Below are 18,273 nucleotides of genomic sequence, written 5' to 3'. Positions count from 1 at the left end.
GCTCGAACCCATGTCCCCTGCATTGGCAGGCGTATTCTTTACCACTGCACAATCAGGGAAGCCCCTAAAATAGATTTTAAAATAAAGAATGTTACAAGAGACAAGGAAGGACACTACATAATGATCAAGGAATCAATCCAGGAAGAATATATAACAATTATAAATATATATGCACCAAACATAGGAGCACCTCAATACATAAGGCAACTGCTAACAGCTCTAAAAGAGGAAATCAACAGTAATGCAATAATAATGGGGGGCTTTAACACCTCACTTACACCAATGGGCAGATCATCCAAACAGAAAATTACTAAGGAAACACAAGCTTTAAATGACACAATAGACCACATAGATTTAATTGATATTTATAGGACATTCCATTCAAAAATAGAAGATTACACTTTCTTCTCAAGTGCGCATGGAACATTCTCCAGGATAGATCACATCTTGGGTCATAAATCAAGCCTCAGGATATTTAAGAAAATTGAAATCATATTAAGCATCTTTTCTGACCACAACGCTATGAGATTAGAAATCAATCACAGGGAAAAAAAAGGTAAGAAACACAAACACATGGAGGCTAAACAATACGTTACTAAATAACCAAGAGATCACTGAAGAAATCAAAGAGGAAATCAAAAAATACCTAGAGACAAATGACAATGAAAACATGACGATCCAAAACTTATGGGATGCAGCAAAAGCAGTTCTAAGAGGGAAGTTTATATCAATACAAGTCTACATCAAGAAACAGCAAATATCTGAAATAAACAATCTGACCATACACCTAAAGGAATTAGAGAAAAAAGAACAAACAAAACCCAGTTAGCAGAAGGAAAGAAATCATAAAGATCAGAGCAGAAATAAATGAAATAGAAACAAAGAAAACAATAGCAAAGATCAATAAAACTAAAAGCTTGTTCTTTGAGAAGAGAAACAAAATTGATAAACCATTAGCCAGACTCATCAAGAAAAAGAGGGAGAGGACTCAAATCAATAAGATTAGAAATGAAAAAGGAGAAGTTACAACAGACGCTGCAGAAATACAAAGCATTCTAAAAGACTACTACAAGCAACTCTATGCCAATAAAATAGACTGTCTGGAAGAAATCGACAAATTCTTAGAAAGGTGTAAACTTCCAAGACTGAACCAGGAAGAAATAGAAAATATGAACAGACCAATCACAAGTAATGAAATTGAAACTGTGATAAAAATCTTCCAACAAAAGTCCAGGACCAGATGGCTTCACAGGTGAATTCTATCAAACATTTAGAGAAGAGCTAACACCCATCCTTCTCAAACTCTTCCAAAAGATTTCAGAGGAAGGAACACTCCCAAACTCATTCTATGAGGCCACCATTACCCTGATACCAAAACCAGACAAAGATACGACAAAAAAACAAAATTACAGACCAATATCATTGATGAATATAGATGCAAAAATCCTCAACAAAATACTAGGAAACAGACTCCAACAACACATTAAAAGGTTCATACACCATGATCAAGCGGAATTTATCCCAGGGATGCAAGGATTCTTCAATATACGCAAATCAATCAATGTGATACACCATATTAACAAATTGGAGAAGAAAAACCATATGATCATCTCAATATATGCCGAAAAAGCTTTTGACAAAATTTAACACCCGTTTATGATAAAAACTCTCCAGAAAGTGGGCATAGAGGGAACCTACTTTAACATAATAAAGGCCATATACGACAAACCCACAGCGAACATCATTCTCAATGGTGAAAAACTGAAAGCATTTCCTCTAAGATCAGGAAAAGGACAAGGATGTCCACTCTCACCATTATTATTCAACATAGTTTTGGAAGTCATAGCCACAGCAGTCAGAGAAGAAAAAGAAGTAAAAGGAATCCAAATCAGAAAAGAAGAAGTAAAATTGTCACTGTTTGCAGATGACATAATACTATACATAGAGAATCCTAAAGATGCCACCAGAAAACTACTAGAGCTAAACATTGAATTTGGTAAAGTTGCAGGATACAAAATTAATGCACAGAAATCTCTTGCATTCCTATACACTAACAATGAAAGATCAGAAACAGAAATTAAGGAAACAATCCCATTTACCATTGCAAGAAAAAGAATAAAATACTTAGGAATAAACATACCTAGGGAGACAAAAGACCTGTATGCAGAAAACTATAAGACACTGATGAAAGAAATTCAAGATGATACAAACACATGGAAAGATATACCATGTTCTTGGATTGGAAGAATCAATATTGTGAAAATGACTATACTGCCCAAAGCAATCTACAGATTCAATGCAATCCCTATCAATTTACCAATGGCAATTTTTTTTTTTTTTTTTTTTTTTTTTTGCGGTACGTGGGCCTCTCACTGTTGTGGCCTCTCCCGTTGCGGAGCACAGGCTCCGGACGCGCAGGCTCAGCGGCCATGGCTCACGGGCCTAGCTGCTCCGCGGCATGTGGGATCTTCCTGGACCGGGGCACGAACCCGCGTCCCCTGCATCGGCAGGCGGACTCTCAACCACTGTGCCACCAGGGAAGCCCACCGATGGCAATTTTTACGGAACTAGAACAAAAAAATCTTAAAATTTGTATGGAGACACAAAGTACCCCAAATAGCCAAAGCTCTCTTGAGGGAAAAAAATGGAGCTGGAGGAATCAGACTCCCTGACTTCAGACTATATTGCAAAGCTACAGTAATCAAGACAATATGGTACTGGCACAAAAACAGAAATATAGATCAATGGAACAGGATAGAAAGCTCAGAGATAAACCATGCACCTATGGTCAACTAATCTATGACAAAGGAGGTAAGGATATACAATGGAGAAAAGACCCTGTCTTCAATAAGTGGCGCTGGGAAAACTGGACAGCTACATGTAAAAGAATGAAATTAGAATACTCCCTAACACCATACACAAAAATAAACTCAAAATGGATTAGAGACCTAAATGCAAGACTGGACACTATAAAACTCTTAGAGGAAAACACAGGAAGAACACTCTTTGACATAAATCACAGCAAGATCTTTTTTGACCCACCTCCTAGAGTAATGGAAATAAAAACAAAAATAAACAAATGGGACCTAGTGAAACTTAAAAGCTTTTACACAGCAAAGGAAACCATAAATAAGACGAAAAGACAACCCTCAGAATGGGAGAAAATATTTGCAAAGGAGTCAATGGACAAAGGATTATTCTCCAAAATATATAAACAGCTCAATATTAAAAAAACAAACAACCCAATCCAAAAATGGGCAGAAGACCTAAATAGACATTTATCCAAAGAAGTCATACAGATGGCCAAGAAGCACATGAAAAGTTGCTCAACATCACTAATTATTAGAGAAATGCAAATCAAAACTACAATGAGGTATCACCTCACACCAGTTAGAATGGGCATCATCAGAAAATCTACAAACAACAAATGCTGGAGAGGGTGTGGAGGAAAGGGAGCCCTCTTGTCCTGTTGGTGGGCATGTGAATTGATACAGCCACTATGGAGAACAGGATGGAGGTTCCTTAAAAAACTAAAAATAGAATTACCATATGACCCAGCAATCCCACTACTGGGCATATACCCAGAGAAAACCATAATTCAAAAAGACACATGCACCCCAATGTTCATTGCAGCGCTATTTACAATAGCCAGGTCATGGAAGCAACCTAAATGCCCATCAACAGACAAATGGACAGAGAAGATGTGGTACATATATACAATGGAATATTACTCAGCCATAAAAAGGAACGAAATTGGGTCATTTGTAGAGACGTGGATGGATCTAGAGACTGTCATACAGAGTGAAGTAAGTCAGAAAGAAAAACAAATATCGTATATTAACGCATATATGTGGAACCTAGAAAAATGGTACAGATGAACTGGTTTGCAGGGCAGAAATAGAGACACAGATGTAGAGAACAAACATATGGACACCAAGGGGGGAAAGGGGTGGGGTGGTGGTGGGATGATTTGGGAGACTGGGATTGATATGTATAGACTAATATGTATAAAATGGATAACTAATAAGAACCTGCTGTATAAAAAAATAAATTAAAATTCAAAAGAAAAAAGAAATGTATATGTACAATTTGTCATTTCTACTTGTATGGTATTTTTGCCATGCATATTTAGAAAAAATAAACTCAGATTTCAATCTTAAAAAAAAAAAAAGAACAGCCTGTCTTATGACCAGTCAAACATACATTGTATATCTGTTTTAACCATTAAAGAAAAGAATGCATTAAAAATATCAAAATGGAGTAACTGTGGTTCAGGCATTCAAAATGGAGCCAGGTTGCCATTGTGGGTATGGTTTCAGACATATTATTGCAGCACTGAGAACTTAAATTTTCTGAATCAAGGACACCACCAGCAGTTCTCAAAACAATATCTTCCAGCAGCTGACAGCTGCAATCTTATGGTCTCAAGGTCTCCCCTTTGAACTCTGCAACCGTTTTGGACCCCAACCAATTCTTACCTAACAAGCATCCTTACTTTTTGCTAGTTCCAATCCTAAGTCTTCACAAACAACTTAGGTAACTTTGTGGGTTTTGCCCATATCACCTTCCTCCATTTTTGAGCCTGGAGGAACACAATTCACGTGCTTCTGGAAGCTGTTTCTCCTGGACTATAGTTCTCAGTTTGGCTGGAAGAAAACTCTTTTCTATTCCGATTATAGATTGTTTATTGATTATTTCCATTGACAGTGTTGACATAAATTTTCCAAATTTCACTGGGAAGCTACATTTTATTATTGGCAACAAATACTGTCAGTTGTTTTGCTTGAAGTGTTAGGCTCACTTTATTCATTTTGGAGAAATGTGTCAATGCCCAAGTCAGAGTAACATTAGTTTTTTCTGTCAACTGTTCTTTCAAGGAAAAATGGCGCTCCATGAGAAACAGCTAGTTCAGCTCCCAAGTCAGCCGCTCAACTGTTTTTCTTCAAGACGACCATTGCTACTTTGGTATACAGCAAGAGTGCGTGTGTGCTTCACGTTTTTTCCCTCACAATGTTAGAAAGACGTGTACTCAGGATTGAACTTTAAAAAACTCGTATTTTTTACTACTTCATCCAGGATATTCCTAAATTAAAAAAACAAAAACAAACTGGGAGAGTATAGGAACAATGCAACGACCAGCGGGATAGTTGTGTACTACCCTCTTTTTTTTTTCTCGTTCCGCCGGGCTTGGGGGGAATCTTGGTTCCTCCACCGGGAATCCAATGCAGGCCCACGGTAGTGAAAGCGCCGAGTCCTAACCATGGGACCGCCAGGGAATTCCCTGTGCCACCCTCTTGACTCCTGCTGATGCGATGTCAGCTGTGTTATGTGAACCCAGAAAAAAAGACAAAGAACATGTCATTTACAACGCATTTTTTGGGCCTCTCACTGTTGTGGCCTCTCCCGTTGCGGAGCACAGGCTCGGGACACACAGGCTCCGGACGCACAGGCTCAGCCGCTCAGCGGCCATGGCTCACCGGCCTAGCCGCTCCGCGACATGTGGGATCCTGCCGGACAGGGACACGAAGCCGTGTCCCCCATCAGCAGGCGGACTCTCAACCACTGTGCCACCAGGGAAGCCCCGAAGATTGTTTCTACCATTGGGACCCCTAAAAAGCTCTTGGAGATTTCCAGAGGTCTGGGGATCACACTTAGAATTGCTGAATTAGGAGAACATGTGAGAAAACAGGTCATAGAATGGAATTGAATTTAGCATATAATAACTTTCTTAAAAGAAGGGCTGCGGACTTCAAGTGCAGCGAGAGGCAGATTAGAAGATGAGAAAGACTGGTGGGATTTATCAGGTCGGGAGACAGGATTTTAAGTGGGCCTTAAAGGACTGGTCCAAATAGTTTGAAGAAAATCTTGTGTTGGAAGGGAAAGGCTTGCTCAGAACGCACAAAGAAGACTAGACTCTGACTTCTGAGATCTTGTAGATACGAAAGGCTGATAAGGAATAAAGCCAGGCTTTTGTTCCCTGCGGTGTTGTGTGTACTAGGAGGTGATGGGTGCGTCTGCACTTTTGTCAACATCACCCTTAGAAATTGTATGCGAGGAAACCCTTGGACTGACAGGTGCGGAGAGGCGGGGAGTTGGGGTCACGGCTGTGAAGAGACGGGCCTCTACTGAAAATACACATTTATGTCTCAGAATGGCTACAGATAAAAACCTACTACAAAAGGAATATGTCCGAGGAAACTAATTTTGCTAATACATATTGATCTTTTGAAAAGCCCATAGAAGTAGGTGGCAAGGAGATGGTGGTGTATCAGAATGTTCACATAGTTCTGATAGAACTCAAGGGATAAATCCTTGTGTTGAGACCACTTTTCTGACACACTGTTATCAGCAGTCCCTAACTTGGGGGTCCCCGGTCCCCCGCTCGGCGAACAGCGAGGGCTCGAGGGCACTGGGAGCCGCTCGCAGCCGCTCGGAGCACGGGTCCCGTGGCCTTCCGCGATCGCACAAGAGCGGCCCTCGGCACTCGCCGTACGCGGACTCTACCATCGCCGGCGCAGGGGGGGTTGGAGGCCGCGGAAGAGGAGCCCCGAGGGCGGTTCGGGAAAGCCGGGCATTGGAGGACAGTTGTTTCACAGCTCGCATAGCCCGCCCGCCCTTCTCCCCTCTCCACTTCCCACGTCGCCGTCCCATCCGGGAGCTCTGCCGTGTTCCCGCGGCGGCAGGTGAGTGCCCGGCCGCGGCCCCGGCCCGGGCCCCCCCCCCTTCTCGGCGGTGGCGGCGGCCGGCGGGGAGGCGCCTGCGCGCAGTAATGGCAGCGCGGTGAGCAGGGACGGAGCTGACAGCCGCCGCCGCCCACCCTCCTCGCCGGGCTTCGTCCTGCGCGCCCTCGGGCTGTCTCCCACCCCTGGCCCCTGCCCCGCGTCCCGCCTCTGCAGCAGGTAACCCGCTGAAGGCCCGGATCCGGTTGCGGGCACCGGGAAACTTCCCTTCCCGGTTAGTGGGTGGCGGGGCTGGGGCGGGGAGAGGAGTTGGGGGCACGGAGGGGGAGGGGAGGGATGGAGGGGCGGCTGGGGACCGGGTGTCCTGTGGGTGACCCCGGCTCCAGGAGCGCCAGCCCCGGAGCCCGGCCGCCCCCGGACTGCATCCCGGGCCTCCCAAGCCGGTCTTGGCCGCCCCTCCCTCGGCCTCATTTTCCTCCTAGGGAGGGAAGGTGCGAGTGCGTGTTCTCTGCTTATTTACGTCCTCACGCGGGCACAGAGCTCTGTGTGTTTGCTGGGGGCGGGGGGGGGGCGGCATCAGTCTCTTATATCCTTACTACGAGTGTTTTCACTTTTGTTTCCGCAGACAGCGAAGATTGATAGCTCTGGGGAGTAGTGTCCTATGTGCATGCTAGACCTGTCTCACCACTTAGGGTTTGGTGAAATTAGATCCTTAGACTCTCTTAAGAGCACTTAGTTACACACCAGGGAGTCTGCACCATTCCCCATCACCCCGCAAATACGTGCATGTACATAAAACATTTGCGAGTTGCAGGCTGTTGTTATCGTTAAATCCTCCTTTCCCCAGGGATTACTATTACCAGTTGAAGGACAGTACCTTGAAAGTTAAAATTTTGATAATAAGATAAAAACTATTAACATTTGCTACAGACTGTTTGACTTTACAGTGTAAGCATCTTTGAACTAGACCTGTCCCAAATCTACACTCATAGTAAGGTATGGGAAATAATCGCTTAGTTCTCATTTACTACCGACTACGTAATAGGCATTTAAAAACACTCAAAAGACTGCTCCCTCCTTTTTACAATCTCACAGTTCTTTCCAAGACAGACAGTTGAACAAATTGTTTATATTTTGCCTCTTTTGCCCAAATATAGTGCTTGGAAGACCCTTCCAAAAGAGTCAGAGATGAAATAGCAGATGTACACAGTGTTTTGAGTTAATCTTCTCCCCCCCCCCCCCCCCCCCCCGCCGCGAGATGCTGTTTGTAAGTTGGGGGAACATCTCTGTAGTGTGCATGCACAAAGTATGTGAAAAATACCTTTTCTATGTCTTTGAATGTTCACTTGCATCTGAAATACTGTTACTTCACTCTCCACCCTTTGGTGATTTTTTCAGTGTTTTATATGGAAAGGTAGTTTATTCATGTTTTTTATCTTCACCAGTTTGTCACTAAATTAAATGCTGTGGACCTTCTTTAAAGTCAGTTTTGCCTTGTCTAACAGTTCAATATTTATTAAGCACCTGATTCGTATGCCAAGCATTACTGGAAGCATTAAGGATACAACCATAAACAAGACACATGAAATTTCTGCTTTCCTGGAGCTTCAATTCTGGGAGGTAAGGGAAAGTCAGAAAGTAATTAAGAAATAAAAGCAATTTCAGAGAATCATAAGTGCTATAAAGGAAGTAAAATAGGGAGTTGTGGTAGTGACTGGGACAGACTGCTTCAGATGCTGTGGTCAGGAAAGACCTGACTGAGGTGACTTTCGACCTGATACCTGAAAAGTGGGAAGGATTTAGCCTTTGGAAGTCTGAGGGAAGAGTGTTCCTGTCTGAGGGAACAGTAAATGGAAATCCCTAGAGGTGGTTTCAAGCTTGGGTTCGGCAAATTGAAAGAAACTCAGTGAAGGTGAGCTGGGACCCTCGCGAGAGAGAAGAGGTTAGGTGGTAGCCAGGGGTCAGGTCATGTGAGGTCTGTTATCCAAAGGAGTTTGCTTGGCTTTTATTCTTAAAGTACATTGAAAAGCTATTTCCTTTTTGTGAAGCTGGGAGTGATATGGTCTGGTTTACAATCTGACTGTGAAGGAGATTGGATAAGAGGAGAATAGCAGGGATACCAGTGAGAAGGCTGTGGCAGATTTGAGTAGTGACTGGAGTCCAGTAAAAAAGATTTTGAGATATATTTTATAGTTAAAAGTAGTGATTTGGCATGGTTGGATGGGAATGCAGTTGGTTGGGACAGGGGTGACTCCTGGGTTTGGGGCTTCACCTGGGGCTTGGTGATGCCACGTGTTGGGATGGGGAAGAAGTGAGGGAAGCAGGTTGTTGTATGGGGATAGGGTTGGAGGGGACGTGTTACATAGGACCTGTTAGATGTTCACGTGGAGTTGAGAAGCAGGCAGTTGGATATACACGTCTGGACTTCAGTGGAGAGGTTAGGGAGTCCTTCGTCCATTCAGCAAATAGTTTTCAAGTACTAGCTGTGGACTAGGCGGTGGGGGTGTGTAGTAGTGAAAAAATAGACAAAAATCTCTGCCTTCGTCAGATTTAAATTCTAGTAAGAGAAAGAGATGGGGAGTCATCTGCCTTTATCTGTTGGTTTATTATAATTATGTTTGGATAAAAACTACATTCACCTGATTCAGAATTTGAAATGTTTGATGGGATATAGAATGAAAATCTCCTCTATTTCTTGTCCCTGCAGTTTTTGTCAAGGCCAAATATGTTAGTGGTTTCTTACTCATCTTTCCAAAGATATATTTTGTGCACATGTAGGCAAATGTGTGTAGATTCTTCTCCCCATTTGGCAAAAGTGGAAGCATACTTTCCTTGCTTTGACACCTTGTATTTTTAAGAGTATTAAATAGTATTTAAAAGTTATGAAGCAGTATGAGACCACCTAAAGAAAGAATGTAGAAAGAAGAGGAGACAGTCCTGGGGCACTGCAACATTTTCTGATTTGGTCCCTGCCCTCTTTGAGTTTGGGAACTGCACATGTGGAGTTGTTTAAAGAGCTGTTATTTTTGTGAGGCTTTTTACAGAAGTTTGCACTGTTTGTGTGTGTGTGTGTGTGTGTGTGTGTGTGTGTGTTTCACCTTATCTGCCTGTTTTCTTTACATGCTAAAATAATGTTTGATTATGATTGAAAGCAGTGTTTTCATGTATGTACTGTCAGTTAAATTCAGATAAATTAATGACAAGATCAAGCCCTTGAATGTTAATATTTTGAAGAAGTTTGGCTGATGTTAAATCTTAGAAAAACAAGCAGAAATTTGGAATGTTATCATGAGACATAACAAGTTATTGATACTTGAGATGTATGACTGAATTCTCTCTCAGTAACCAGTTAATAATCAAACTATTTGTTCAGAGTGATCTGGCTCTTTGCCTGGGTTTGAATCTTAACAGTGATGTTTCTATTGCATTGCAGATGTTAGCATAATCTTTGTGTTATTATCTTAAAGAATACAGACCTTCCCCGATTTACGATGGTTTGACTTACAATTTTTCGACTTTATGATGGTACAAAAGTGATATGCCTTCAGTAGAAACCATACTTTGAATTTTGATCTTTTCTTGGGCTAGCAATATGGAGTATGATAATCTCGTGATGCTGGGCAGTGAGCCTCAGATCCCAGTCAGCCTAGCAATTACGAGGGTGAACAACCAATATACTTAGAATCATTCTGTGCCCATAAAACCATTCTGTTTTTCACTTTCAGTGCAGTAGTCAAAAAATTACATGAGATATTCAATACTTTATTATAAAGTAGGCTTTGTGTTAGATGATTTTGCCCAACCATGGACTCATGTAAGTGTCCTGAGCACGTTTAAGGTAGGCTAGGCTAAGCTATGATGTTCGTAGGTTAGGTATATTAAATGCATTTCAACCTAACGATATTTTTAACTTCTGATGGGTTTAGTGGGATGTAACCTGATCTTAAGTTGAAGAAGATCTGTATATAGATTCAAACTATGTTACTACTGTGTATTTGGAAAGGCCTGTTGGAGATACTAGAACAGTGAAGTTCCTTTGATTCTTAAAAATTTTGAGGCAGTGAGTAGTGTTAAGATCATGATATTAGCATCTGCAACAACTTTTGGGTGCAGTTAAACCCTGTTGTTTGACCTGGAGGAGGGGAGATGGAATATTCTGTAAGTTGCTTTAAGCTTTGTTATTTTGAAGAATTAAAAAATCCAGACTTACTGTGTTCTCTACTGAATTTATAATACTTTTTATATTGGTTGGCATTTTGATTTTCAGTTAGCTGTCTTTAGCCAGATAACTTCCTATGTAAATTGATCTACCTCTTTTTTTTCTGAGATTGTTCTTGATTTATGAACTGCTTTGTTTATGAACTGTTTTGTTCGGTTTGATTCTTGTGGTTATTTTTGTTATTGTTACCTCCTTTGTTTTCTTTTTTGTCTGAGATAAGTAAGCAGCTAGTTTCTAGGTTGGAGAAATATAATCTTTGGTAGAAAATATTTAATATTTCTTTTTGAAGCATTAGACACTAATTACTATGAAACGTGTGGTGAATGTGTTAAGCCTACTTGAACTCTGTAAATGTATAGATGTTAATGTCCTATTTGAAGATTTTAGTTATCCAAGGGATTTTCATTTATATTCTTTAACATTGTAAATGATGTTACTGTTGTTATTTAATCATTGGATTATAGCCTGATTGTATGTCGGAATTTTTCATCAATCAGGCTAATAGTTTATCATTTTTGTTTCTCTTATCATCTATATGCTTCTTGAAGGCAGCATCTCTAGTACTTGGTAGAGAGAGGTCTGAATATTGTAAATACTTAATAAATATCTATTAACTCAGTGACTTAAGTCCTGTTCCAATGTAGGTTGCTTTTCAAATAACAAAATGTTGGATTTACCCTGTATAGATATTCCTTGAATTTTTCAACTTTGTTTTACTTCAGTTGAAAAAAAGTACAAGATACTTAAAATTTTATTTATTTATTTATTTAGTTTTGGCTGCACTGTGCAGCATGTGGAATTTTCCAGTCTGTGCCCCCTGCAGTGAAAGTGTGGAGTCTTAACCCCTGGACCACCAGGGAAGTCCCCCCAAGTTTTTTAAATGTTGGAGTAATTTTAGACTTACAGAGAAGTTGCACAAATAGTACAGAGAGCCCAAGTATACTTTTCCCCCAGCTTTTTGTAATGTTAACAGCTTACATAACCAGAGCACAATGATCAAAATGAGGATAACTAACATTGTTACAATACTGTTAAACTACAGACCTTATTTGAATCTCACCAGTTTTTCCTGTAATGTCCTTTACCTCTTTCAAGAGTCAATCCAGGATCAGACGCAGCATTTAGCATGTGTCTCCCTAGTCTCTTCTGATCTGTGATAGTCTTTTCTCATCTTCCATCACCTTCATGCTTGTGATGAGTGTGGTCAGTTATTTTGTAGAATGTCTCTCAACTTTGGTTTGTCTGATGTTTTCTCATAGTTAGATTGAGGTTGTACATTTTTGGCAGGAATACTAGAGAAGTGATGCTGAGTCCTACTCAGTGCGTCACATCACAGGATACAGGGTGTCAGTATATCCTATTAGAGGTGATGTTGACTCTCATTAAGGTCATGTCTGTTAAATTTCTCTGCTTGTAAAGTTACTGTTTTTCTCTTTGTAATTACTGGATATCTTGGGGGAGATTGAAACTGCAGAAATCCTGTTCTCAAATTTTTGCCCATTCGTTGCAGCATCCTTTGGTAGTTCTTGCTTGTAATAATTATTATAGTAGTGTTCACCTGATGGCAATTTTATATTTTTCTCATTTCCTTCTACACTTATTAATTGGAATTCTTCTATAAGGGAGAACTGTCCCTTCTCCATATTTGTTTATTCCGTAATTTGTATCAGTGTTGGGTCATAGATATTTGTTTTACTCTATGGTTTATAATCTAATTCTATCATTTATTTTATCGCTCAAATTGTTCCACTGTGGCTTTCAGGTTAGCTCTTTGTGTTTTGGACATCCCCCATCCTCTTTAGGAAAGCACTTCTATTTTCTGGCATCATAAGATGTCCAGGCTCATATTTTCCCTGCTGCAGCCCTGGAACCAATCACTTTTCCAAACGCTGGTTCCTTCTGTTGGAGAATGGTATCTAGAAACCAAGATCTGGATGCTGTGTGTGTTCATTGCCACTGGGGTGTCATTGCTCCTAGGCCTGCTCAGTGAGCAGAGCGAGAACTATATATGTATACTAATCCATGCATACACAAACGTCTATGTTTATTTCTATATCTTTTTATCTTTGTGTGTGTGTTAAAAACCATGAGTTCACACTGATAACTCTGATTCCAATCAAGCACTATAGCATTTACACTAGCTGTCCCCTTTTATTTATGACTACTATTTTCTGACAGAAATAGAGCATACTTTTCTAATAGTCATAATAATGTATGTAGTATAATGAATGAATGAATGAATCCAAAATAATGAATCCAAGGTTTTTAGATATATGTGACTTAATTTAGCTCTCAGAATAGGATAACAAATATTGCAAGTCATTGGGTTGTGCAGAGAGGATAATTAGAGTAACCCTTTTTAATATTTGGATAGAAAGTCAGGCCTAGAAAAAAATGCACTCTTAATTGGATTATATGTGAAAAGGCTTATTGGTCATAGCCTTGTCTAGCCTGCATGCCAAACTGGGCTTGCCTACCCATGAGAGACTCAGACAAATTCAGGTTCTCTAACTCATCCCTGATACGTATATAAGAATTTTTTTTTTTGGCCTCCCTGGTGGCACAGTGGTTGAGAATCCGCCTGCTGATGCAGGGGACACGGGTTCGTGCCCCATTCTGGGAAGATCCCACATGCCACGGAGCGGCTAGGTCCGTGAGCCATGGCCGCTGAGCCTGCGCATCCGGATCCTGTGCTCCGCAACGGGAGAGGCCACAACAGTGAGAGGCCCGGGTACCACAAAAAAAAAAAAGAATTTTTTTTTTTTAAGGCTGGTTGGTATCTTAGATTCCTTGCTTAGATTGTTAAAAATGGAAAAAAGTGAGAAAGCAAGTGAAGAAGACATTAAACTTCATGCTGATAGGAGCAATGTGAAAACTTGGAAAGAAATACTGTCTGTGTAGATGTGTGGGAGAGTCTCAAGTTCATTGAGGAGAGAAGGGTCTTTAATTCTGGTCAAATTAGCTTTATTTTGGAAGCAAATGTCTTCTGTAACTTTTTTGTTGTATTATAAGTACATTCCCTACTTACCACTGTCCCCCTTCCCTTTTTTTGAGACTGAGGTTTTCATCTTGCACTATACATTTTGCCAACTGGGATGACAGACTGCTGTATTTCTCTTTACTGTTTTCTACACCAGTTTCCTCCTTTTTTTTTTTTTAAGCATACTACTAGAAATTCTTAGGTAGGAAAGTCATGTGATGGAGATGACATTTGTGGTGTGGATCTTGTGTGTCAAACCTCATTGCAACAGTAAGCTTTGTACCCTGAGCCTCCAACTAACAAAGGTACCTCTTAGCTATAGCTAATGGATCACACATTCAGTACATAAGATGGAAGTATTTAGATGCATTCTTGGAGCTTATTTTCATATGAAATCATGGTAGCATTTTTGGTCAGTGTACACTAGAGACAGCCCTTGAAATGGAAAATACTGCAAAGTTAATAATGCTCTTTGATTGGGTCTTAAGTATTTTCCTTATTTTGTGTATTTAGAATATAACCTGCTCAATAAGCCCCCTGAATGTCATTTTGAAAACTAACTATGGTATGTTGACTTACCTGAAATTTTTTTAGTCCCCAGTATTATATCTTTTTGGTAATTTTTGGAATGCCAAATTTTTGTTGCTGGTACTGATCAATACTGAAATAAAAAATTATCATTTGCTAGTTTTTTGGTTTTGTTTTGTTTTTCTAACTAAAAAGAGACTCACAACTTTAAGCGTTTAGCCATTTACATTATTGATAATTATACTTTTGGAAGGCAACTGAAATGTTTATCAGTAGTTAAGCTGTAGTCATACTGATCAGTATGTTAAACATGTTATACATTTTACTAAAATAGTTTATACTTCAAATAAAATATCTAATTATGCACCAATGTCAGTTCTAGGCTTAAAATGGAATGTTTTGAGATTCTGTTACTGCTTTACCTGCTGAAATGTAATTATCCAAGTCACTTCTTTGTATGAAAAATGTCTAAGTGAAGAACTACACAGTATCACTCCAAATTAAAATCCATCTGATCTTCGCAAAGTTATATCTTTTGTATTTCTGCTATTACTAGTAACTTTGTTTTTAAAACATTTTTGGAGTGGGAATTTTGTTAGGCTGTGTTAACACATCATACTTTGGGGCAGTACCATGTTATTTTGGAGCTCTTTCAGCCTCAGTACCTAAAACTCACTGGAAAGTTAAGATTTTCAGGAGAAAGGAAAGGTTAGTGACAGGTCACCTTTCAGTGTTCTGAGGAGTGAGGTATGTGTATGAGGAGAAAAACTTTAAAAGCAAAAGAGATTTTAGAACATTGCTATCAGAAATCTGGATAGCTTATTAATTTGATTTTCCTGATTGCTTCTTTATTTTCATCTTTACTTTGGATTACCTAGCTATTCTCTTAGAACTGGTAACCGATTTAAAAGTCTTTGTTGTCAGAATATTAGTAAAGTATTTATTGACTTTCATGGGAAGTCAGTGATAAATTAAGAAAGCACAGAGAAGTTTTATTTTTTCTTAAATGATAATTGATAGATAATAAGGATTGTAAGTTAAAAGTCTTTGAAGAATTGTAAGCAGAGGGTATGATATTATCAGACTTGCATTTTTGGAAAGCTTACATTGGCCACAGTATTTGGAATGTAACAAGGGGGCAAAAGAGGATACAGGTGGCTCATTTAGGAGGCAGTAGTTGGGTGAGAGGTGGTGGTTTGGATTAGGGTGATGTCAGTGGGAATGGGAAGTAGTGGTTGGATTCAAGAAATGGTTAGAAGATAGGGTTGACAGGACTTATTCATTGATTTGAAGAAGAGAGTAAGAGAAATCAAGAATGATTAATAAAATTTCTACCTTGAGGAGCTAGATGTATGAAAATATTTATTAAGATGTGAAATACTGGAAATGGATGGACATGTTGAGTTTGAGGGGTCAGGTTTATTGAGGTATAACTTACACATAGTAAAATTCACCCTAAAAAGATACACAGTTATTTGAATTTTGACAAATTTATATGGTCACATAACCACCACCACAATCAAGATATAGAATATTTTATCACCCCAGAAGTTTCCTATTTGCTCCTTTGTAGTCCGTCCTGAGTCTCTGACAACCAGTGATCTGATGTATGTCCTTATATTTTTGCCTTTTCAGCAGCCATACAATACGTAGCCTAATGAGTCTGTCTGCTTTCACTTGGCATAATGCTTTTGAGAATCACCCATTGTTGTCCACATATCAGTGATTTGGTCCATTTTAATGTTGAATAGCACACCATTGTGTGAAAGCACCACATTTTGTTTTCCATTCACTAGTTGATGGCACATTTGGGTTTCTGGGTTTTGGTAGTCATGAATAAAGGTGCTCTAAAATTTTGTGTTTAGGTTTTTCTGTAAATGTATGTCTTCATTTCTTATCTATAAATAGCCAGGAATGGGATTGCTGGGTCACATGGGAAGTGTTTGCTTAATTTTAATAGAAACTGCCTAAGTGGTTATTTCATTTTAAATTCCCACCTGCAGCAAATGAGAGTTTCAGTTGCTCCATGTCCTCATCTGCATTTGATACTGTCAGAATTTTTGAGCCATTCTGATAAGTGTATAGTGGTATCTTGTTGAAGTTTTTTTTGTTTGTTTGTTTGTTTGTTTTTTGCGGTACGCGGGCCTCTCACTGTTGTGGCCTCTCCCGTTGCGGATCCGGACGTGCAGGCCCAGCGGCCATGGCTCACGGGCCCAGCCGCTCCGCGGCATGTGGGATCCTCCCGGACCGGGGCACGAACCCGCGTCCCCTGCATTGGCAGGCGGACTCTCAACCACTGCGCCACCAGGGAAGCCCTGATACCACTCTTGATAGAGAATTCTAGGTGGTTAGTCATTTTCCCTGAGAATTTTGAAGGCATTGCTTTATATTACCTTCCAGCTTCCAGTGTTGCTCTTGTAAATCTAAAGACTTTAATTTATGTAGTCGTTTTTTCCTTTCTGAAAACTTACGGAATCTTTTCTTTACCTCCAGTGTTTTAATATGTCAAAAAGAGGTGCCTTGTTATTTATTTTTAAAATCAAATATTCTGGGTATTCAGTATGCCCTTTTAAGTTGGAAAACTAATGTTCATTAGTTCTGGGATATTTTTTCTTTGATAATTACCTCTCATTCTAATTTTCCAGAATGCATATTAATTGAATGTTAGACCTTTTGGATTAATACTACTTTTTTTTTAAGCTTTCTGATTTCTTTTATGTGCTTCCCCCCATATTTATGGAACTGTTAATGATGATGATGGTGAAGATTTTTTTTTTACCCTTTTACTTTGGAAAATCGCAAACATATACAGAAAATGCATATTATAATAATCCCTCATGTACTTATCACTCATTCTCAACAATTATCAATTCATAAACAAGCTGTTTAATTTTGAAGCAGATCTCAGACAGCGTTTATTACATCCATAAATATTTTGGCATGTGTCTCTGACAGATAAGGACTCTCAGTTTTAAAGCTCTCATAATTATTGTTATAAAAATTATTTTTTAAAGTCATCAAATATCCCATCAGTTTATAAATTTCCAGGGTTATCATAAATATAATTTTTAAAAGGAGCTTAAATCTAGATCCAAATAAGATCAGTCGCACTGTGGTAGATGAATGTGCCTTTTTAGTCTATTTTAGTTCAGTTTCCATTCCACATATATCTCTCTCCCACTCTCATTTTCTTTTCTCTCTTTTCCTCTTATGTGTGTGCATAGTTTATTGAAGAAATTTGATTATCCAGTAGTTTCCTGCAGTCTGGATTTTGCTGACTTGCAGGTTGATGGTTAGTAATGCTTATATGTATAATATGTATAGCATAGGAGGAATTCAGAAGGTATTTAGTAAACGGTAGTTAATGGTAATAGTGTAATTTTCTTCTCTTATCAACTAGTATAGCAGTTGTAACTTAAATTGTGTTATTAGTATCTTTAGAAGAAAACCCTGTTAATGTCAACATAAAAAGAGCTTACTGGGCTTCCCTGGTGGTGCAGTGGTTGAGAGTCCGCCTGCCGATGCAGGGGACGCGGGTTCGTGCCCCGGTCCGGGAAGATCCCACATGCCATGGAGAGGCTGGGCCTGTGAGCCATGGCCGCTGGGCCTGCGCGTCTGGAGCCTGTGCTCCGCAACGGGAGAGGCCACAACAGTGAGAGGCCCACATACTGCAAAAAGAAAAAAAAGAGCTTACTAATTCATAAAAAAAAAACTATTTAACTTAAAATTACTGATATTAAACTAGGCACTTCAATTTTTGGAGGACTCATCACATATCATATCAAACTTAGTAGAATGAATCCAGATACAGCCAAACAATGAAATGCTATTAAGATTAAAGAAACCCTTGTGTATTAAAATGGAAT

The 18,273-nt window shown here is 39.6% G+C and overlaps 1 protein-coding gene across 3 annotated transcripts in view; it reads left to right on the top strand.

Annotated features, from left to right (window-relative positions):
* Positions 1 to 6,549: 6,549 nt before the first annotated feature.
* The window catches only part of CUL2 (cullin 2), an 83,346-nt gene continuing 71,622 nt past the window's right edge, over positions 6,550 to 18,273 (top strand). The window contains exon 1 of one of the 3 annotated variants that reach the window (XM_033439298.2): positions 6,550 to 6,683. The gene's annotated coding sequence lies outside the window, so the exon portion shown is untranslated. Of the gene's footprint in view, positions 6,684 to 6,739; positions 6,955 to 18,273 lie in introns of those variants that run through there. The other 2 variants (XM_004275901.3, XM_004275903.3) reach the window with 2 other exon arrangements.

The sequence above is a fragment of the Orcinus orca genome, chromosome 2 (genome assembly GCF_937001465.1).
Source record: "Orcinus orca chromosome 2, mOrcOrc1.1, whole genome shotgun sequence".
Classification (NCBI taxonomy): Eukaryota; Metazoa; Chordata; class Mammalia; order Artiodactyla; family Delphinidae; genus Orcinus; species Orcinus orca.
This window is presented reverse-complemented; position numbering and strand designations above follow the sequence as displayed.